The sequence below is a fragment of the Uranotaenia lowii genome, chromosome 3, assembly GCF_029784155.1.
Source record: "Uranotaenia lowii strain MFRU-FL chromosome 3, ASM2978415v1, whole genome shotgun sequence".
Taxonomy (NCBI): Eukaryota; Metazoa; Arthropoda; class Insecta; order Diptera; family Culicidae; genus Uranotaenia; species Uranotaenia lowii.
Window position 1 is genome coordinate 170554518 of NC_073693.1, and position 7525 is coordinate 170562042.

Genomic DNA, 7525 nt, shown 5'->3' on the forward strand with positions numbered 1-7525 from the left:
TTGCTCCATCTAAGATGTCAATTCCAAACTATTGATTTTAGGAATATTTAAATACATTGCAACAAACTGATATCGCCCTTCATTCATTTACATTTCTTCATATATAACTTTTCTATAAGCTCGTGCAGACATTACATTGCTTTGTTTCAAATTTTAGTAACATGAGCACAGAAGGCACAAAATTTATATCAAAAAATTTCATACACATTATTTCTCGTAAAATTTCACGGTGTGTAAAAATACTTGTCACTTCACGTTATTTTAGTTTCAAATACCTTAAAATAGCACTTAAACTTTTCATCGTTCTAATAGGTTGAAACTAAAATAGCGTTTATTAAACAGTTTTTATGCATACTGCGAGAATTTACCAAATTTTTTGTTTATGAGAAATTATTTCTCTAAAAATTGATGCCTCCGAAAGCTGACGTTACTCAAATTATAAACAAAGCAATGTTATGTCTGCAACGATTTAAATTTATGTTAAAAGAGATGCTTCACTTTTGTGCATCCAATTTGATATAAATTTACACCATCGATGATTTAATTTTATGTCAAGTTGCCATTCAATTTATGTCTTAGAATTTATGTCTTTAAGCGTTTCTGTCTTTCCCTACTGTAATTTTATGTCAAAAGTGATGCTTCAATTTTGTGCATCCAATTTGACATAAATTTACTCCAAAAAATTAATAGTGTGTAAGTAGCGTTTTGTTGGTTATGGAAAGGACTATCTTGCCTATTTTTGTTTATGTTAACGTGAGTTTGAGATATTTACGATGAAAAAAGACATGGTAAAAATAATTTTGCACAATTTCCTCCGAAAATCCTTCATTGCCAACTTGAAAATTCATGAGCTGATGGTTTCTTCTGGTTTTTTGGTTCACCCAAATTGTTAAGATGTATAAGGAGCCACTCTAGAATGCTCACGAAGTTCAAACCAAGCATCAGAGTTGAACCCTTGATCTCAACTATGATTATAAGTTTATGTTTTTGGGGATAACCAGACTCCTTAACTATGCAGTAAATCCGTTTCCGGCAGGTAAAAAGTGTTTTCCTGACTAGTAGAAGCTGAATATCATAATAACACCTTCATTTCCTCCATGGAAAGATTTTCGATCAAATGAATAGTTCTTAAAATACACACGTTTGTAACTGCCCGGATTCTAGATGATCATAGCCTTAATCTCAGAATTCTCATCTTCTGTGTATCTTTTCTTCAGCGAATATGCATCAAAGCAAAACGATATCTAAAACTTATTTTATAAGTAGCTATTACAATCAATCACAGTTACAACACTCAATTAATAAGAATATTGATAGTCTTCTTGATAGAGCTTCGAACAGAGCGCCTGTGTCAAATGTTCAATCTTCGTCTTGTAACATTAAATTATGCTCAATGAGGTACTGATTGAATTCAACTCTCTGGAAGAATATCACTTTACAAAGTCTTACTGAAATTGAAAGCATGAGAGACCCGACGATTTGGCTGGTGATGGGAAACCATCAAAGTTATTCATAAACTTCTCGCTAAAACATGAACGACGAAGCTTAAGTACTAATTCTACACCTGTAATGAGCCAGAAGAAGTCTTAGTGATCACATTAGGCATGCAACAATCTTCCAGTCACAGACAAGCGAAAGTTTAGGATTATGGTTCGAGCTCATCGTAGAAATTGCTTCCATTCGACATCCGGTTGTCTGTGAAGAATGCAACTCACGCGCCCGCACCGGACAACAACTGCCGGAATAAGATTGAATTTGCGGTTCTGCACGGTTTTGAACTTCCCCTGGCCAATTCCAAGCGTAGGGCATCGCATGGAGGGATGAATCGTGTGTCTTCTATTATTGTCGAACTGCTAGCTAGTTGGATCCGTGGAGCACATTGGGAACTGGTAAAGGTTACTCATGCCTGGAGCATTGATTGAACTATCCGAACGAAATGGTGGCAAAATCTCGGTGGGCTGGTGTTGCACACTGCTACGTTTGCGGTGTGGATTATCTTCTCCTTAGTCCTCCCACACCCCACGATGCCGCAACTTCTCAATGGACCTTACCGCAAGGCTCGCGGATCATCTGAAAGCAACCGCAGCGAGAGGGCTAAGCGAGTGACTAGTCGATATTTATTGTTTTGATTCTTTTTTTTCCTATCTAGGATAGTGAGTAACGTCTTAAAAAATCAATTTTTCCACACTTATAAAGCCATGAGAGTTTCAAAAAATTATTTGCAAATGACAATAACAAAGTTCGCAAAAGTACAGAATCCCTAGAAGCCCTTTTACACAGTATTGTGCAAATTATTATCAATCTAAGTGATGATTCTAAAACTAAAACTTTAAAGTTTCATATCATCTAAAATATCTCACTGTGCTCAACAATCAGCAGCGTGCGGTGTGTTCTTCATGCTTTGGGGCGGTACTTTCGTGCAATCATTCAGGAGGCGGTCGAGTTGTGATCTATACGAGGGTGCAAAAAAAAACTGCAATTCGACCCTCCGGGTTCGATTTCAGTTTCAGTTTAATTCAACATTCTGATGGTTCGGCTCTGGCATTGAAAGTTGTTATAGAATACCGGTTAAAGGTATGTTCACTCGATGTACCTATATACTGATTTTCTCACGTCGGTCGCTTCTGCGAAGATTCGACTCGACTCGAGAGTGGGTTGGTTATCCAATCATTCCGATTGAAAGGAGCGTCTCGAGTCCGGATTCCGATCTGCAATCAGCTGACATCAATTAGTTTCGAGCTGATCGATATATTTCCAATTCATTTTCTATTTTTCTTTAAACATAATAAAATAACCACTAGGTCATCAGTAAGTGGGTCAATTTTGAATCGAACACTTTTTGAACAATTTGTCAGCAAGCATCAATCTTATTTGGGTTGGAAAAGGTGAAAGAGATTGGTTTCCCCTCATATCTTAGTATGGATTCAACGAGGAAACTCATTCTCCCAAAGCTATAGCTATCGGCAGAAAAAAAACAAATCTCAGTGCCATTTTCTCGAATCTTAAGGAACACGTTGAAAAATGGGAAAAATAAATTGCTTGTAGATCGATTACTCTTCAATTTTTTGACATTTTTCAGCATCCCCGCGCGCCTCTTAGAGATCCTGATCCCGGTTACCAGTTTTCTGCCATATGAAAAATTATGTCATCCACCCTCCTCCAGCATCTCTCATTATAGGAAAAAAAATCCAAGAACCAGGGAGGAAGAGGCCCATTGGCAAAATGTCCCCAGATGCATCACCGATTTTGTCATCCTCTTTCACCGGGGAACTTTGGGACCGATTTTTGATTCTTTCATCTCCTCCGCAAACCACTCTCACTTCGTGAATTGACGGAGCGACAAATTTAGCTGTTCGATAAGTTTGTCAAATGGCGAGAATTTTTTTTCTCGCAAAACTTTCCGTACACGGTGTGAAATAAAAACGGTTGTTGGCTTTAACTGACATTTATAGAGTAATTGACGGCAAATTATAAATCTACTGATATCGGGGTGAGATCGCTGGAGTCGACATAAGTTTTTATATTAATCAAGATGGAGTTTTAACAACACTCGTTACTGTATCTAAGAGTTGTTAAACTAACATGAGAGTTTTCCGAGTATTCATAGCAGTTTTAAACATTTTATATTTTTCCGCGACCTAATAATTTTAATACAAAAAGTAATACCTTGGTGATTGTTAAGAATAAAAAAAAAAGTGTAATAGACGTATGCTTTTTGGTATTGAAGGAAATCCATTTCGAAACACTGCTGATGGTAAACATGATATTGCGCAATAATGCCCAACAAACTTCCAAATGTTTTTTAATATCAGAAAAAAATGACACGCACGTAAAATTCCAAAAGCGATTATTGGACATCTTCGCATTTGGTATTTCGTGTGAGTATCAAATTTTTAACAATTCTTACATACTTACATACTCTTACGCATTAGGCCATCGGGGGTCCGGAGCAATTTTTATCGGGAGGCCCTTATGAATCCATTGTTTTTGCAAATGTCATCCCAGAGAATACATTCAGGTCGGACTCGAATCGACGTTCCCCCGATTTAATTTTCAGAACGGATAATCGAATCCGCCGGATAATAGCGTCAGAAAATTTTACCCATGAAAACTTTCTCTACTTATTCTGAACGTGTCAAAAGGTACAAAATGCTATTCAAAAGTATACCATTCATAATTCTTAGTCATTAGACTGAGTCGATTTGGTGTCATTTTTGTATTTCTCAAATCCATGGGTCTAAAAAGCTTTGTCTTGGTTGAAAATTCATCAATGATTTTTTGCAAATTTTTAAGTAACACTTACATGAGTAAATTTGAACTTTAAGGTTTGTATGGAAAAATTGAATATTTTGTACTAATAAATCTACATCATTTTTTTTCTTCTGTGGAACCTATCCTACTCATGGTTTTTGTGCGAATTTATAAATTCTCTAATGGAAATTTTCCTCTGAAAATGTTTATCGAAAACAATAACTTCGTTTCTATTAGGCAGAAAAGTTATTGGCTGTTACTTAAAAATTATGCAATAAGTCATCGACAAGTGTTGAACCAAAGCGAAGTTTTCTAGACCCCTGGGTTTGAGAAATTCACAAATGACCCCAAAACGACTCAATCTGCTAGGACGTAGCAAAACCGCTTTCCAATTTAGATACAATCAAGATGCTGGAATTTGCTTGGAAATTTTATCATGAAAATTTCAAGAATTATAACGCTTAAATTTATTATTTTGTTGGATAACTTTTTTTTAAGATGCGATAACATTTACTTCAAGGACAAAATTATTGGTTTCTTATTTATTTTCAGTGTTTATAGAAACAAGAATAAAAATTTGAACGGATAATCGAGTTAAAATACAGGGATAATCGAATCACGGATAATCGATGCACCGGATGATCGAGTCTACGTAGAATCGAGTACGCCCTGTAAAATTTCAAACATACAAAGAAACTGTATATGAGTTAAGCATTTTGCCTTCAAATACCCATTATGTCTGCGTAGAAGGTAGTTCCTGATATCTTATGAACACACACATATAGGATCTCAGTGAAACTTTATGTTTCTTTGATTGAATTTAGATCTCCTAAATTCCTAAGTCATCTCATCTGAACACGTGTGCGATCTTACAACTTTTGTACTATTATCACAAAAATAAGCAATTACAATGTTTTATTGTAACTAGCGTATTTTGTCTGGTGTTTATTCGATGAAATCACTTAAGAAATTTTTTATAAATACCTACGCAAAAATATTCATGTCTGCGAGAGAAAAGCAGATAAAAATTTCCCCAATCAGTTTATGCGTCTCTCTGCTGCCATCATTTTTCATGAATATCCTATTGAGATCTAGAGATTAACTCTAGTTGCTGGATCCAAGAGCTACCAAGTCCGGTAGAAAATATCATTTCGTGATTAAAGCTTAGTTCTTTTAGAAATGGGACACTTTCTTTTGCTGGTAGCTCGTTAACTTGTAATCGGACATTCAAAAATTTGACAGCATTTTGTTGCCTGTAAAAAGTACTATCCGACCTATTTTTTTCAAAATTTAAAATTTACGCGTTTTTGAGATATTTACGATGCAAGAGAAAAAGGAAAAAATAATTTTGCACAGTTTCATTCAAAATCCATCATTATCAAATTGATAGCCGACAAAACCGTTGATTATTCAAAGAACTACTGTGTGTGAGTGGTGGAAAAGTATGGAAATACTGTGAAAAATGTCCACAAAGTTCAAATCAACCATTGGAGTGAAGCATATGATCGGCAACTTCGGCTAAGGGTCATCAGGGAAGTCAAGTCTCTTACCAGCTTTTTTAATTTTCAATAAGCGAAAAACTAAGGGTAGATCGCTGAAATTTCCAATAAAAAATTTTCTCCTATAAGATGAAAGTGTTGCTTCTTAATGAGTCATTAAAACCTAACCTCAAACAAAAATTTTTGCTTGTTCAACAGCTCGTAAGCTGTATATCTGGTCTCGAGGCTATGGGACAGATGATTTCTGATGAACGACAAAACTTATGAAATACCCTATTTTAAACATATTCCAGCGTTTGAATCCTATACCACGTCTGCTCGTGGCAAGGTCCCGAGTATATTAAAGTATGTATTTGTTGGTTATTTTGTATAAAATATAATGATTTGCCAAAATTCTGCTCCTGTGGAAGAAAAACAACAATTTTCAAAACGAAAACTATGGTTTTCACTCTTTTCAAAAGCCTAAAAAGAGTAATATTTTATATAACCTTCGCAACCTACGATTTATACTAACCGATTATACTTTAAGTTCAATCTCCTCATGGTTTTACTTCGTTATTGCCAGATTTTGCCAGCAGAAATTCCATTAAAACGCTCAAAAAGTGGCTCAAAAATAATCAAATTTGTTAATTTCGAAACAGCTGCATTCACTAAAGTGGCCTCAGTTTCTTTTAAAAGAGAAGTATTGGTCCGAAAAATATCAGAAATTGAAGGAGGGGGTTGTAGCCACCTAAAATACAGATTAGATGAAGTATTAGTTTGAAAAACTGATAATTATCATGACTGAAAAAAGTGTGCACTGGCCGAAGGGAGGTACCAAGAACAAAGTAGAGTTTAATCTTACAAAAAACGATAAATATTTTTTTTTTAATTTTTTCATGAATTATGATAGAATTACCTTCATTTCCTTCATACAAAGTATTTAGATCAAACGAAAGGTTTTTGAGATACACGCATTCGTAACTGTCCCATTTCTAAAAGAACTAAGCTTTATAGATCCTTTGCTTTTTTTAAGGATTAAAAATTCACAGGGATCATTCTTCCATAATTTGTTTTTAAATAAGACAGAGAGGACAGATTGCGGGTTAAAATCCTGCAAAGTTCAGCCGATAATGTTTCATCATTGTCAAAAAAAAATTGTACCGATTTAATCAATTTTTGAACATCTGTTTAAAATTTTAATTGAAAATTTGAGGATTTAAAATGACGAAAACGCATAATACTTATTGTTGTTCAATTTGCTATTGTCAATTGTCTTAGGATAAGGTAGTAATAAAATGGTTTAGGAAAACTCAAAAAGTTTAATAAAAATTGGAATATGTATGTAGCTGAACCCACCAGTGGCTGATAGGTCTTTCGACCCGAGGCGGTACGCGAAGTCTCGATCACACATTCAAATATTGTTCATGCTTAACTCACAAACAATAATTGCAGCACAACCAAGGGGTCCGTTACCACTGGCTTGGGACAGGTTTGACTCATCTTACTCACTTCAAACTGTTCGAAACAAATAAAGATAACTGGAAAGGTCCCTAAGAAACCTATTCCAGATTCCAAATTTGCCGAGATACTCCGGCTGGCTTGAACCCACAATCCATTGTATATCAGTTTTCCGCTCGTTTGATGCCCTGTCCAACCCCCCACTAGTCCCCAATAATAGAGTTAAGCTATTTCATTATTTAATATAATGAAATTTAAAACGATCAATGTTCAAGTGGTACTGATTTTATTCCTTTGTTGATTCCTTTCGCCTTGAAGAAATCCAAGCAATCTAC